This window comes from Dermacentor variabilis, chromosome 6 (genome assembly GCF_050947875.1).
Source record: "Dermacentor variabilis isolate Ectoservices chromosome 6, ASM5094787v1, whole genome shotgun sequence".
Taxonomy (NCBI): domain Eukaryota; kingdom Metazoa; phylum Arthropoda; class Arachnida; order Ixodida; family Ixodidae; genus Dermacentor; species Dermacentor variabilis.
This window is the reverse complement of record NC_134573.1, coordinates 126,498,935-126,515,285: the sequence shown is the minus strand read 5'-3', so window position 1 is coordinate 126,515,285 and position 16,351 is coordinate 126,498,935.

Genomic DNA, 16,351 nt, shown 5'->3' with positions numbered 1-16,351 from the left:
ATCATCGCCAGCCCTTAAACAGTTCACATTACTACTTTTGTACGAGAACTACCGGGACTCTACGTGTATATGCACAGTGATGGATCTGTCCTGCCAAACAGCTCCGCTGCGGCAATCGTGATACCAGCGAGAGTTACAACCATCAAATTTAAGACGACTCACGCGACATCATAGACGGCAGCAGAGCTCGCAGCGCTCTTTACCGTCGGTGATGAACCGCCACACGAGTGGACGATCTTCTGCGATTCAAAGGCGGCACCGCAGCCTCTACTGTCACCTTTACGACGCGGACCTCACGAACAGCTAGTATTTGAGATTACAGAGACGATGCACCATATAAGTGATGCAGGCCATGAAATAATTTTCCAATGGCTTCCAAGTCACTGCGGGATTATCGGCAATGAACGTGCCGATCAAGCTGCCCGTTCAGCCCATACTGAGGACCACTACGCACCAATACCACTTTCTAGAACTGACGCAGAACGGAAGCCACGTCTCAATGCACCACGTTGCAATGCAATGAGCCACATTTCAGCAATTTCCGACTTTACTCCCTTGATCCCATATCAAGCCTTCGAGTCCCATCAAAGCTTTGCCCTGGGGACGCCATGCTTCTGTATCGACTGTGGTTGGGCGTTGCTTTTACCAAAGCCTATGCATTCCGCATAGGGATGGCCGACACCGCAACCTGCGACCACTGTGGCCATGAAGAATCGATTGGCCATATTTTGTGCAACTGCCCGCAGTACAGTCCACAGAGGGAATTCCTTCGCCACGAACTCGACCAGCTGGACGACCGACCACTATCGGAAGAAGGAATTCTACACTTTCGACAGGACTTAACGTCACAGAAGAAGGCCGTGCAAGCGCTAATGCCCTTCTTGCGATCTGCCGGACTTTCTGAACGTCTCTAACTGGAACGCCCTTTGTGTGTGTCTCTGTGTGTGAATTTTTTGTTTTCTTTTTACCCTCACCTCTCCGTCCTCTTTTTAACCCCTATATCCCAACCCCAGTGTAGGGTAGCAAACCGGAGACTAATATCTGGTTAACCTCCCTGCCTTTCCTCTTCATCCCTCTCTCTTGACTTGCAAGTAGATAAATTAAAGCTCAGGTAAGGGACAAGAAAAGCAGAGCAATCTAATATAGTGGAAATAATATTTTATGAATGTAAAGAATTGGCGATTGGTGAAAACAGTAACCGTAGAGAGGGCTTAAATATTGGTTATATTGAGCGTCGTGAGCGCTGAAGTCGAGGAGAGAGAGATGGATGTAAGGAAGGCAGGAATGTTAACCAGTCAAGAGTCTGGTTGGCTGCTTTACGCCGGGGGAAGGGAGCAGTTAAGGAGAGAGAAGGGAGAGAGAGAGAGTGTATAGAGACGTGCACAGACAGACATTGAGTCTATCCCCTCCAGGCCCTTCTTGTTATTCCCGGCATCAAAAAGAAAACGGAAATGTCATCTGTCGCCCTCAAACAAACCGTCCTTTCATTCTTACATGAAAAACACAACGAACGCACTCACGTTTACACGGACGGTTCTGTCTCCTGTAATAGTTCAGCTGGAGCAGTGGTACTTCCCGCTCAATCTGTCACTATCAAATTCAAGACGTCTCACGTTACATCATCGACGGCTGCAGAACTCGCAGCTATGCGTACTGCTCTGGAGTTTATAAGTCACAATTCACGACATTCATGGTCCATCTTTTGTGATTCAAAGGCAGCTCTCCAGTGTCTACTGTCCCCTTTCAACCACGGACCAAATGTACAATTGGTCGCAGACATCCGACTACTCCACCATTACGCAATCGACAAGGGACAGACATCATCTACCAGTGAATACCGGGTCACTGTGGAATTTCGGGAAATGACAGTGCGGATGACGCTGCCCGGTCGGCCCATGATGGTGCCCAGATTGTACCCATACCGCTGTCAAGAACAGATGCAGCCACAAGTCTTCGCTCCCTCACACGCGAGCTTACGCTAACACTGCGGAACACCAGCGAATTCACGAACACACGTCTTCACAGATTGGATCCAAGTTTGCAACTCCGTCTTCTACCACGGTTGCCACGAGCGGAAGCAACACTTCTGTGCCGCCTATGGCTCGGCGTGGCATTCACGAACTCCTATTCCTTCCGTATTGGAATGGCCGACAGCCCTGCTTGCGACACCTGCGGCTGCGAAGAGACGATCGCGCACCCCCTCTGTGACAGTCCACGTTACAATGTGCAAAGAAAAGTGCTCGTGACCGTGCTCGAAAAACTGGACAATCGCCCCTTCACAGAAGAGAAAGTTCTAGGGCACTGGTCCAGACGGGTTTCGGCACTAAAGGCCTTAAGGGCTTTGCTCAAGTTCTTAAGGACATGTGAATTGTGCGAACGCCTTTGACTATTGTTGCGCGTAACATCGCATTACTGTGTGCATTTTCTTGTTTTCTTCTTCTCTTCCTTCTCTTTTTATTCACTTTACTCCTTTCCCCAGCACAGGGTAGCCAGCCGGTATTTACACTGGCTAACCTCCCTGTCTTTCCTTCCCTTTTGTCTCTCTCTCTCTCTCTCTCTCTCTCTCTCTCTCTCTCTCTCTCTCTCTCTCTCTCTCTCTCTATCTCTATCTCTATCTCTCTCTCTCTCATTAAGCACAAAAGTGCCTTCACTGCCTTCTGAGCCGATGATCGGTGGGGACGGTGCTCTCGCACAGTCTGTTCACTCAGAGGACGATCATCTAGTTTCCTCAATGAGTTGGACAAAGCTTATCTTTGTGCTTGAAATTGAGGACAGTTGGAGTGGTTGCTAAAATACTTACAAAATAAAATAAAACGCAAGAAAGATTCAATTTCTTGCAGCTACTACAAGACTTCTTAATTTTTCCTCAGATCTGAACATGCAAAATCTTACTTCATTGCATCATCATCGAAGTTGCGGTTCTCTTCCTCTCGATTAGCTTTTAGAAGTACCGTTATGAGCAATCTCTGTTATTATCTTTCGTTGTTCGCAGCATTCTGCCTTTCGTAGGTAGGATCCTTATAAGAAAAATATAAACTTGCCGTTCCTGCTGTCAATGTCGTTCCAATTTAAAGAGGTACGTCGGGTTCGAGGACGAAGGAGGTCCTGCTTCGTTGCTAATAGAGGAGCTGCCTTAACGTGGCGTGCAAGATAAAAACAAGGCGTACGAGATATGGTTAGCCCTACAGTCATGATAATCGTTCATGCAATAATATAGTTAACAGGCACTCGTATAGTTGAGCTGACAATGGGCAGAGATGCACTTTGCCTGGTATCCTCCTTGGGAAGCGTCTAACGTTAGATGACGTTCACTCAACTGTCAGCACTTGTCGACATCGCCCAAGTCTTGGCAGTGAAATAGTTGAACAGGTTGAAGATGCCTGTCAGCCATTTTTTCACGTATGACACGTGAGGGCTCCATGACAAGTCCCTGTCGATTATGACATCTAGAAACTTGTTCGATCATATGGAATTAGTTGGCCATTTATCATTACGCAGTAGTTTGTCATGGGTTTGCGCATAAATGGCACCAGTGCGCATTTCTTCGAGGAAATTTCCAGGCCTCGATTACGGAGGTAGATGGCAGTATGGGTGACAGCTCTCTGAATTCTCACTCGGTACTGAAGACGTGTTACTGAAGACATCCATATGCAAATGTAATCCGCGTACATTGATAGCCCGACTGTGCTTGGCACGTGCTCAAGGAGAGCAATTAGGGTTAGATTAAATAACACAGGGCTAAGTACACCGCCCTGGGGGACGCCGCGGTAGCTATAAGGTAGAGAAGTATGACCTTCCTCGGGGCTTAAGAGGATCGTATGGAGAGGTAGTTGCGTATGCATTGAAACATCCGACCACCCACTCCCACCTCTTCGAGAGCAGAGATGATGGCTTCATGCGTAACGTTGTCATGTGCCCCTTTGACGTCGAGGTACAAAGAAAGCCAGAGGCGATTACGGCATTTCACATGCTGAACGTAGGTGACCAAGGCGACGGCGTTGTAGATCGACCGTCGTCCGCGTCTAAAGCCCGCCATGGCATCAGGTTAGGTGTCGTGGTACTCCAAGTACCACTCCAGGCGTCCTAGGACATCATCTCCATTACTTTGCCCACACAGCGTGCCAAAGATTTACGCTATTTCCACGATTTTGCAGAACATAGTGTTTCCACGTTTGGTATTCCCTGTTTATTATGCTGTGCTCATTATTTTATCAATGCATTAAAGCATAAGACACACGGTACGATTCGGCGTCCGATCCGACGTGCGGCCCTGCATGCTCCGGCATGCGGCATACGACGATTCGGGGCACACGGTGCGTGCATCCGAAAGATCGAGCGGCGCGTAAGCTCCGCCCAGATCCAGCCCCCCTGCTTGACTTCACATTCACGTCGAGAAACGCAATATAAACAACTCTGCACAACACTGCTTCGCTTTACGCGAACACTGTCAATAAAATTATGCCTCTAGATGTGACAGAACACTGCATGACAGCGCGTTGTCCACTGACGACTCCGCTAACAGCCAGCGATAGGGCCGGTATGCCTGGCTAGGCGGACGCCGCGGCCGACGGCGTTTATGATCCAACCCGAGCTCGTCGAAGAGCGCTTATGTTTGCCAAAACAATTACCACTGTACACTTAGGTCGCCCGTAATTAAATACAATTGGTTTACTCAACGCAGTCGTTGCGAAGGGCAAACGTGCAAGCGAAGCGAGTAGCCTCGCTCAGACGGTCGGTGTGTGATGCCTGCCCGCGAAATGCCCTCGCGTCGCGGTTCCCGATCTCGTCAGTAGCTTAGTGCTAGTGTGCTAGGCGCTGCTTTGCATAACAGGCACACGCCAGAGATAATTTTACTGAACTGGTAACTATTTCGTGTCGGAAACAAACTGCAGCAGGCAAGGAAAAAAAAAAAGACTGCGAGAAACCGGCCAGCCAGCGCAGTCTCCGTGGCGGGAACGTCAGAGAACGTCACATGCCAGCCGCGCTGTCATTGGCTGCAGCCAGACGATGGTGCGGTTGTCGGACGCGTCGGACGATAAAAATCTGCCCAGTTTGTCGCACGCCGGACGTCCGATCCGGCGCTTCGGCATGACAAAACCGGCAAAACACCTCGATTCCGGCTGCCGTTCCGGCGCGTCGGATGCCGGATCGGACGCCGAATCGGACCGTGTGTCTCCCGCTTAAGGTACACTCACAAATAAAAGTTCGGAGACCATGACATCACCGGATAAAAAGTTTTACTCTCTATTTCGTCAATGCTGTACAAGATACTATGTCTACGTTCGGTATCGCATACTCATTATGGCATGCTCATCCTGCACCGATTCCTGCAATGGACACGCGCTAATAAAAGTTTGGAGGCCGCGCCATCAGCAGGACAAGAAGCTAGGCAGCTGTGTTACACTCCTGCAACACTCGAAGGCGAAATCCTATTGCACACGTGGTAATGCATCACGTTATACGATGGGGGGGGGGGGAGATTTCTCGCAAGACATAACGAGCCGCAGTGTGAAGTGAATGTATGACGCTGTAGGCCGACCTCCTCAACGACACATGCGAGCGCCTGATGCATTACCTAAATGTTCTTTATCGTTCTTTCTTTCTTTTTCTATTTCTTTCTTTCTTTTGACCTTTCTTTCTTTCTTTCATTCGTCCTTTTTTATTTGTTCTTTGCTTCATTCTTTTCTTTCGTTTCTTCATTCATGTTCAGCCATTGCATCTATGTTTTATTACGGGGGTATGAGCAATTCCTGATGATTATCTTTTGTCTGACTGGACTACACGTCGTTTTTTTCATTGGGGTATGAGTTGTTACGGTTCACTTTGTGCGGCCATGAATGAAACGAATGCCAAGCGCCTAAGACACGACGTGCCTAATTATCACACCTGTCAAAATGAAAATACTTCTTCGTCTCCTCCCACTTCTTTACGTTGCATGTGCGATGGTCTTAACAATTAAGGCCGCCCCACATTCAACGTTTCTACCGGCGTTTTTTGGCGTTGCGTCTCCCGGCGCGGTCGCATGAACGGCGCCAGAGAGGGCGTCCAGCCACACGAGCGGCACGCGGACCAGCGCCAGCGCAGCGTCGCACAATGTGACCAGATTTATTTTACCAGATACCTCCTAAGCTAATTGTGTAATATCAATGAAAAGAGCTGTCATAAGTATTCTTCAATGCAATACTTATGCCTTTTGCATAGTTTTACGCTAAATAAAATATTCAGGGCTGTGTAGAAAAATTACACAAGGCTAAGCTTCAGAAAACTGGCAGCAATATCGGCGTGAACATCACGAGCGGTCGGTGCGTCGGCGTGCGAAGCTGAGCATCGAGGGTTCTTTATTCTATGATAGAGGGGGAAGTAGGTGCTTTTTATTGCTAGACGCCATACGCCACATCATGGAAAGAAGGCAGCAGCTTTTGCTGCTAAAAAAGAAGCTCCTGCTTCTCATTTGGTACACCCGGCAGGACGATGGCGGCGACTTCAATCCACAAAACGTTTTTTTTAACACGATTCTTGTGTTCCTTGTGTTTGGTCTGCCCCAATATCGGCCTTGCTTCTACAATGGCTATAAGAAGCTCGTTATCGATGTTCGCCGGTAGCATGATTGAAGCAACCAAACAAACAGCAATGGCGGCGCGAACTGCGAATCTGCGGAAGTTTCTTGCAAGAGTTGCCAGCAGCGCGGCCACGCCCTGCCACGCGCTGATTGGTCGGCGCTGTCGAGCCGCTTCCGACGGCGGCGGCGAGATCTGGTGTCCCTTGAGCACGACGTTTTGGCTTGGCGCCAGCCTCAGCGTCGACGCCGAGCGACGCCGGGTGACAAAACGCCAGAAAACGCCGGGAAAACGCTGAATGTGGGGCGGCCTTTACGCTACCGCGGCGCCGTTTTCCTTCTACATTCAGAGGTAATTATGTTCTGCTACTAGAACGAAGCCTGGGAGTGTTAGCCAGCGCCTTCACTCCCTCTCCTGGCTAACACTCCCAGGGTTAGTTCTAGTAATAAAACATAATTACCCCATAATGTGGATGGGGAAACGGCGCCGTGGTAGCTGACTTGGTAGAGCATCGCACGTGTAATGCGAAGGTCGTGGGATCGTTCCCCACCTGTGGCAAGTTGTTTTTTCATCCACTTTCATTTCCATTAATTTATCCCTTCTTGATATCCTTTATTAGGCACAAGTAATTTCCCCTATGTTGTCCTTGGAGTCAGTGTTTGTTGGCTTATTATGATATATATATATATATATATATATATATATATATATATATATATATATATATATATATATATATATATATATACGCTATCGGGTTTGTCTCGCCTTTACCACAATATAGCCACTCACTGAATTCGGGTGAGGGAACAAACGCGAGTTAATGACATCTTAGTTGAAATCAAGAAAAATAAATGGGCATGGGCAGGACATGTAATGAGCAGGGAAGATAACCGATGGTCATTAAGGGTTACGGACTGGATTCCAAGGGAAGGGAAGCGTAGCAGAGGGCGGCAGAAAGTTGGGTGGGCGGATGAGATTAAGAAGTTTGCAGGGAACACATGGCCACAATTGGTACATGAGAAGTATGGGAGAGGCCTTTGCCCTGCAGTGGGAATAACCAGGCTGATGATATATATATATATATATATATATATATATATATATATATATATATATATATATATATATATATATATATATATATATACCAGAAAAAAAGCAGTTCTGGGTCCGGGTAAGTGAAGGCCGGTTCTGGGTCTGATGAAGGCCGGACCCCGGCCGAAATCTCAATAAACCGCTTCATACGCGCGTCTACTTCACTGTGTGTGTATATATATATATATATATATATATATATATATATATATATATATATATATATATATATATATATATATATATATATATATATATATATATATATATACATACATGCTATCAGGTTTGTCTCGCCTTTACCAAAATATAGCCACTCACTGAATTTTTTTTTTTTCACAGAACAGAAGAATGTCATGTTGCCGCACAAGTGCGGTGCCGGCTGTTCCTTACCTTATGCGCAGGTGGTACAATTTAATATAAAGTTTTGTACGCCTATGCACCTTGCGTAGAAGAGCGAGCAGAAGAACAGCTGACGCACTCACAAAGACCATGACACATAAAAAGTCAGAACAGCACCACGACATTACGAAAGAAAGCTTTCAAAGCGAAGAATGCGAACAAAAGGCTACAATACCACACAACGTATTATCCAGGCGGAAGTGCAAGAATACTCTCACGAATAAACGCTTTTTACAAGCCTTAATAGCGCCTAACAATTCATTCAAGGCCCTCCACACGGCACCTCTGGTAGCCAAAACGTTGCTTTTGTCATCAATATGAATGAATGAATGAATGAATGAATGAATGAATCAATCAATCAATCAATCAATCAATCAATCAATCAATCAATCAATCAATCAATGAGTGAATCTATCTATCTATCTATCTATCTATCTATCTATCTATCTATCTATCTATCTATCTATCTATCTATCTATCTATCTATCTATCTATCTATCTATCTATCTACCATCAGGCGAAGGTGCCAGTTATTACTGTCATTTGGGAATGGTATATAAGCCAAGAAAGACTTCACTCTAAAGTGTGTCCTGCATTTTCCACTTGGTAGTCAGCACTTGTCTGTGGTATTTGTTCCTTCGTGTCCTCGTTTTATTCGCGATGTTCAACCTCAGTTCCAAATATGAACCAACTATCCTTAATCAATATCTTACTGCTGCATTTTGCCTGGTCATTTTCTCCCTTTTGCTCTTGATAACACCGCTTGCCAACAGAGGGGCCTGAGAAATTAACACTGGCTCCATCTGCGTCCTTTCGTCGCTTCTGAGAGTGCGTTGAGAACATCCAAAAGCACGGCTGGCGTTCGTTCGGAGGGAAAACACAATCTTCTTCCTTGATCCGAACACTTCCGGCGAATGTCTGCTGATCTGTACTCTTTTTTTTTTTTTTTTTCAGCAAAGACAGGGACGACCGGATATTAAGTGAAGGGTGTGAGTGAGCTCCCGCTTCGTGTCACAAAACGCTCCCGGTCCTCTCAGTGCGCGAAGAGGGCTTCCTTGTGGGACAGCTGCGACGATAGGAATTTAGCGTTCCGCGTGTTTTCCGGCACTAGACTGGGTGACGACAACCGTGTAATGCGCTGCAGAGTAAACCGGCTTGGGCGCATAGCCACGACTTTCAGTCAACGGACGCCTTTGTGTGCAGCTGCTAAAGGTGTTCGACTTCGGCGGCCCTTCGCTAAACGTAAAGTGCCTGGACAACCATGTTGTCATCGCATACTAGTCAGATCAGCTTACGTCAAGTCGAAATATTATAATCTGAAATTATAGGGTATAGCCTAAGAAAGTGAAAAAGCGCCGGTCTATACGACGCGTTGTGCTGCTCTTCACGGAGTGACGGTTCCTGCCTTCGCCTCACGTCAGGAGAAGTTTTTTTTTTCTTTCTTTTTTTCGTTTAGATGAAATAGAAACCGGTTAAGGTTAGTTTGCATTTGGTCCATCAGTCTTTCTGGTTACAATGCGTTAAGAGTATCATGATCGGGTGACGTTGATTGAATAGAATGAATAGCAATAATCTGTAGTATCGATAATGCCAGAGAGGAGACAGGAAGTTTTCAAGAAACCTCATCATAGCTGTTCACTCTCATTAGCCAAAGATTCACAGGCTATTAATTTCTATGGAAATAAACATCGTTGAAAAGAAACACAACGACTGCCTTTTTTTATCTTGATGGAAACAGCAAGACGCGCAAAGCCTCTTGTAAAAGAACGCTTCTTTATCTATCCCGAGTTCCCTGTCTTTCGGGAAACCGGAATAGTAAGAAAAGAAGTTTTACCTTTATTCTAGAGAACGTGTAAACACGGAAGTTGTTCACTTCTACTTTGTGCGTGGCTGTGCGTATTATCGACGTGCTTTGCGGAATGAATTTAACGTTCACATAGCGAACAGCAGCTATTGTGACGTAGCTTACCCAATGTAAGTAAACGAGTGCTGTGCAGTGTACCTGAGGTGTTATATCAGTTACTTCTACTGCTCTTCGACTCAAGCAGCCGGACATAATCGGCGCTACAGGAAAATGTAAGGTCTGATTTAACTTGCACTTGAACATAAACGACCTCAACGACATCAACGCAGCTTGGCGATCATGCCATGGCGCGTAGCTGACGTTCAATGTTGCGAGAGGTCCCAGAGGGATATATGCCATGATCGCTTAAGCGATTTGAAGAAGGAATTCGGGAAAAAATACCCTAAAAGTGGTAAAAGTGGTAAGTGGTGGAAGAACGTTATGTTAGCGTTCATTAAGGAAATGGGTTACAGTGTGAAGAAATAGACAGCAGTATTACGGTAAGGTGTCTTTGAAGGTAAAAGATGAGGTTACCGCTTGTGAAGGCTACGTTGACAAGGCTGTGTCTTCTGTTCAGTTACCGGAGAAGTGCCACTGGGACCTCGATCAAACCGCATATCCAGTTGCAGAGCAATTTGTGCTTTACTTACATTGCTGCACAGCACGGGGCTTGACACAGGGCTGTAAAAGTTTCATCTTCGAGGCTGTTTAAACACTCCTTCCCGTTCACATCGGCATTATTCATAATCTTCTTTCTTTTCCCTTTCCCTTATCGAGGCGCAGAGTAACAGGGCAGAGAAGTCTACCTCAGACCGACCTCTCTGACATTTTCTAAATAAACTTCTCTCCCCTCAGTTCTATTCGGCTACTATCCAATGCGAGAGTTTTTCGCATGTCCTCTCCGATGGGAATGCTCACCATTTCTTTCACCTTTGTGCGAGCATCGCCGAACGATGTGATTTACTTCAGATTCGTCGCTTTGCTGTCATATTTATCTCAATAGTTAGATTACCTTTACCTTCAGGCATGACATTATTTTTAAAAAAGCAGCTTGTGAATGAAATCTTTTAACGACTGGGAACACTGACTACCGTCAAGACACAATTATTAAGGAAGAAAGAAACCGACTTGTCCAAGTATCGCGTAGTTCTCGGCCATGTTACATCCGCTCCGGATGGGAGTTCTGTTGTGCGCAATTTCAGATTACAGCGCGACAAGACGAAGTCCGACAGCATGCGACAACGTTGACAACATGAGGTCTGTCGCTACCCGGGAGGTGCCTACGACCGAGTCTCTCCACACGTGACTTCAACTCGAAAAGCACGGAGGAGCGTTCGAGGTCTCGCCGAGACTCCTCCGAGCATCTGCCGCGGCCCGAGTAGAAGACTGGCTGTCATCGTCAAAAGGGACACTTCCGCGATGATGGTATTTTTGCCCGCTCCACTTCATTATTCTTGCGACCTTTGCTTTCGAACTCTCAGTGCGCGCGAAGTACTTAGTCCACGTACTTGAAATTTTTATCTACGCATTGTTCATGGGGTCAGGCATGTTTGCGGGAACATACATGCACGTCTCCTTTAAGGGGATATATGTTTACTCTGCATATATACATATATATTTGTTTAAGCAAATGAATTTTTGTTTTGAACCTTGCACTTTCATCGATATATATATATATATATATATATATATATATATATATATATATATATATATATATATATATATATAGATATATATATATATATATATATATATATATATATATATATATGAAGGCCGGACCCCGGCCGAAACGTCAATGAACCGCTTCATACGCGCGTCTACTTTACTGTGTATATATATATATATCGGCCAGTTGGTTGGTCAGTTGGTCAGTCGGTCAGTCGGTTGGGTCGGCTGGCTGGCTCACTAATAGATTATTAGAGTTATTGAAAAATTCATGAATTGTTTGTCCAATTGACTGAATCGATCAATCGATCGACTGATTGACTGATTCTTTTAAATCAGCACGAGTGCTATCGGAGACGAAGTAGTAGAAAGCTTCAGAAAAATTGAATCCACCTTGGTTTATCTAACGAGCACCAAAAGCTTGATACAAAGGCGATTTCGATCAAAACGCGGGCGTTGCGGTTGCGAATTGAGCCTGCGACCTTGTTCTCAGTTTATTATAACGGCCGGACTCATTGCAGGCAGCTTAAACATCTCGATCAAGGTGTGAGCGCTGGCACATTTAACTGTAAAAGAAGTACGAGTGAAACTAAAATGACGAAGCGAAAGTAAAGTCATAGGAGCATTACACGAGAAATCGACAAATCGCTGGCGCATATGCTGCTTTCCAAATCACAAGAATTAAGTTCGAGGATGTCTACAGAAGATTTGAAACTCTTATAAAAACACGAATTTTCCCAATACATCACGTTTATAAGGCCTGGACTGGGACGCCAACATAAATACAATGCTACCCTTAATGCCCACCTTGAAAAGAATTGTCACATTGCTTCCAGAAAACCTTCCAGAAATGAAGCCCACCACAGTAGCTAGGCGCACACTTAAGATATTTCTTTCAGCATTAAGCAAAAATAGTGTACTAATGGTGGAAAATCATTTCTTAAAATCACATCATTTGTTAATTTGTTAAAATCATATTAAATCCGAAGCTTTTATTTCAAATGCGCTCCTTAATGTAAGATACAGATTCGCACTTTACTTTCCGTTACAGAAACATTTGGCAGCATATGGGTGCATACGTAAATTGGCATTGACCACTTTGTCAACAGGGACAACAAAAAGGTAATCACTCTTAATCTGAGAGGTCGACGGTAGAGTGCTTATGGAGACGGGCTTCAAGGTCAGCTTTTGACTAGAACCAAGACCGCCTAGTTAACGCCCGCATTATCTATATGAGCGCTGTTTGATGCAGTCAGTACAGGCTGAAATACGTTGAAAGAGATGATATGATGAGGGAACTGCTTCGTCCATCAGCACGCTGCTTTATGGTATGATTTCCTTTGGTCGCGTCGTGGCACACATACTGCGATTAGAGACAACGCCAGTCCATGGAGTTCGCCGTCTACGAATGGACTTTATACGCGTGTTCCCTACCACTCACCGCTTTAGTCACGGTTCGGCCGCGCAGCACTGTTTCTTTCGGTGCGGCAGAGACGGAACCCTTACTTTTTTCCCACGGAGGGCCATTACACTGAACGACATAGACTCTGCAACGAGATCCAAATGGGAAAACCCATTAGGGCAGACGGTCTGGCGATTTGAAAGAGCGCGGGAGAACGAACTGCAAGGAGTAATTAGGCGATTAAGCTTTTGAAGACGTTTTGAGGCATCGGAAACGGGCCGATCAACGAATCGCATTCTGCTATGTTCAGAACAGTTTTTTTTTTTTCTGTCAGGCAAAATGTTTTTTCGAAATAATAGTTCCTGCTTTGCTCACTTTGTTACTTGCGGTACAAGTTAGAGTTCCGTTTAGCGTGCGTTTTCTTTGCACCGAACTGACTGATCGATTTGTGTGTGGAGTAACGAATAGCCGGTCTCATATAGTCGATAAATAGATGAGCAGACAGACAGCGGACCGGGATCAGTGAGTCAGCCGCAGAAGAAGGCAAACATATTAATAAACGACGTTTTAATTGACAGCAGGCTAGATCGATGTTTGTGCAAGGCGGTGCTGTATAGTGACGAATTAATGTATTACTATGGATTCAGCTTGAACTCAGTCGTGGGTTTGGAAGTGCCATTTACAATAGTACACGGGGCACACCGGCACCAATTAACGGTTAAAGACTGCCAAGCGTATCCTGCATCTCGGTAGCTGCACGAACAAAGATTAGATGCCGATCGAACTCTCCTTCAAAGCATCCTTATCTTTCTGATAATTATTTTCGTTAACACTCCTTTGTTTCTTTCCTATATTATTTGATATGCTTATTTTTGTATGTAGAACAAAGGGAAAGGGAGCGGACGAGTCACTTTCCACCTAAATATTTCCACGGCAACTGGTTTAAAGCAGAAGAGATGACTGCCGTAAATGAGAAAAAGAGGGTTCGTAGGCGCAAGGCAAAAAGGCGAAAACCCATTCTTCGTCTTAGCTGTACCGAAGTTGTATCTCTTCATGGCACGTCGTTCATTGACGTACGGCTAGCACAGTCCCACATATCGGAAATAGCAGCAAATTTTCGTGTCATCGCGGAGTCCGGTTCCCGCTCGCACCGTTTCTCTGCGATTCGCCGCACAGACAAACACAACTGACCTCCGACCTCTCGACCAAACCAGGTGCGGCCGACGTGTGCTCGACGTAACATCTAATGCACACAGATGTCAGATTGTACGCGTCAATGACACAGGAAAGCGTCTCCTCCTTTTTTTTTTTGTTCGACAGCGGCGATACCCTTACACGTGAAGGCTCGTGCGAAAAAGCAGCCACATAGATGCATCTGTGAAGCCCGCGAATAGAATCGTTGCGTTCTGAAGGAAAAGATGGCATCGTACGCCCTGTCCGCCGCTAATCGTTTCGGGTGCGCTTGTGCCATTGAGAACCGTGCCAATGATCGCCCCCTCAGAGCAGTGGAGAAGTTGGCAACGCCGCGAAATACCTGTCACGCTCTGTCTACTCCGCAGTACTTCTTACGTGAGCGGGTCTCAAGGCATGTCGCCTTGACGGTGTATAGAGCCGCATCCTGAGAAGGGCACTCGCGGTGCGAACGTCACGGAAATTCTTTTTCGCAGGCGTCGGGATTGTGTGCGTATGACACGTTGTTTCGTTATGCAGCTCCCACGTGCAGAGGGAATGGGTTGCGCAGTAAAGTTCCAGATATGAAACGCGGCCTTTCGTGCTTTTTTTGTGTTGCCATACCACTCCGTACGCTTTCACTTCACTGAGAGATCTCGGGGTAACCTTTTAAGTCGGGACGCGAAGGTCGAGAGATGGAAATGACACAGTGGAAAAAAAAATCGCCGAGACGGGGTGAAGCGCCTCAGACAAGCTGGCTTAGACGTTTCGAGAAGTAGACCTGCATTTGTCAATGACCTAGCTTGAGAATCCGTATAATATCTTGCGACTGCGATTCGTAAAACCACGTCTGTTTCATTTTTTAACGCGATGGCGTTAAGGGCTCCGTGTCGCAGAAAATCCAGTGTCGGCGTCGGCGGCGTTGTCCATCACAAAAATTCATACCGAACCACAACCACGCAGGCCCTCCCGTCGCGTGGCGTACAGGCGTTATTGCACTGTAGTTGAATTTCTCAAAGTAAAATGCGCCAGAATATTCGTAAAGTTTGAATTAGACACGTCCTACAGACATGATAGCACAGGATTGTAATTTGAAGATACGAGAAAGTAACTTGAATATATGAAGATATATAGTTCTGTTAAGCGGAAACTCAAACACATACCCCTTTTTCCTTGCTTACGGGGGTATGAACCATTGATGAGCCACTGCTTGTAGCCTATGCCTTACGGGGGGATGAGCCATTGCTCTGCTCTGCACTGCCGCCGGGAGTGGCCCACCATTGTTAGCGCGATAGCATTAAGGGCCCCGTGTCTCAGAAAATCTTGTGTAGGACGTCGTTTCGGCAAAAAAGATTTTTGAGCCACCCATACCCAGGCTCTCCATGTGGCGCAAGGAAGCTACTGAACTAATTGAATTTCTCAAGGTAGAATACGCAGAAAAATCTTAAAGTAGCACTTACGCACAACCTCCAGACATGATAGCGTCGGACTGTAATTTGACTATACGAGAAAACAAAATTTTGTTACGCTAAAACTCAAAGAAACCCCGTTTCCAATGTTTCTACCATTCATAGACCGGCCACGGCGTCCGCCATTTGAGCGCGCAGGCGCGTGAGTATCTTTTTTCTGTCGGACCCCGTGTCGCAGAATATCCGGTGTCGGCGTCAGCGGGGCCAGATAACGCTATCGCGTTCCACTCTTAAAGGCGAAGCTGAAGCGTCCTCCACATTTTCATTATCATTTTAACTAACAAAAGAATTATGCACATCAAATGCACATGTTATAATCTATGCGAAGCGAAACTTTAGACAAACGCTGTTTATGAAATCCTATTCAACTAAGGGGGATGAGTACAGTTGTTCTTATTTTCATCCTACGCAGAGTGCAACCTAATTCAGTGCTTATGTAGCACAATGGTCATAACAGTAATCTCATGCAGCTTTCATGTTTATGCACTTTGGACCCCCTTATTGTTGTCGTTTATACCAACTGCATACGTGTTCCAAAATGTTATTAAGGATATTGTCCGCAATTAGTATGGTGTCCGCTTCCAGGACAGGTTTTCACAAGGAAGTTGTTACACTAGAACTGTTCTTAAATGCTGCACTCTTTAGTAGCGATGTGCGCGGCAAATTACCAGCAGCTCTTACTAAAGAAAAAAATATTTTTGAATGCGGCCTCTGTTCGGTATGACTGGCACAAAACATT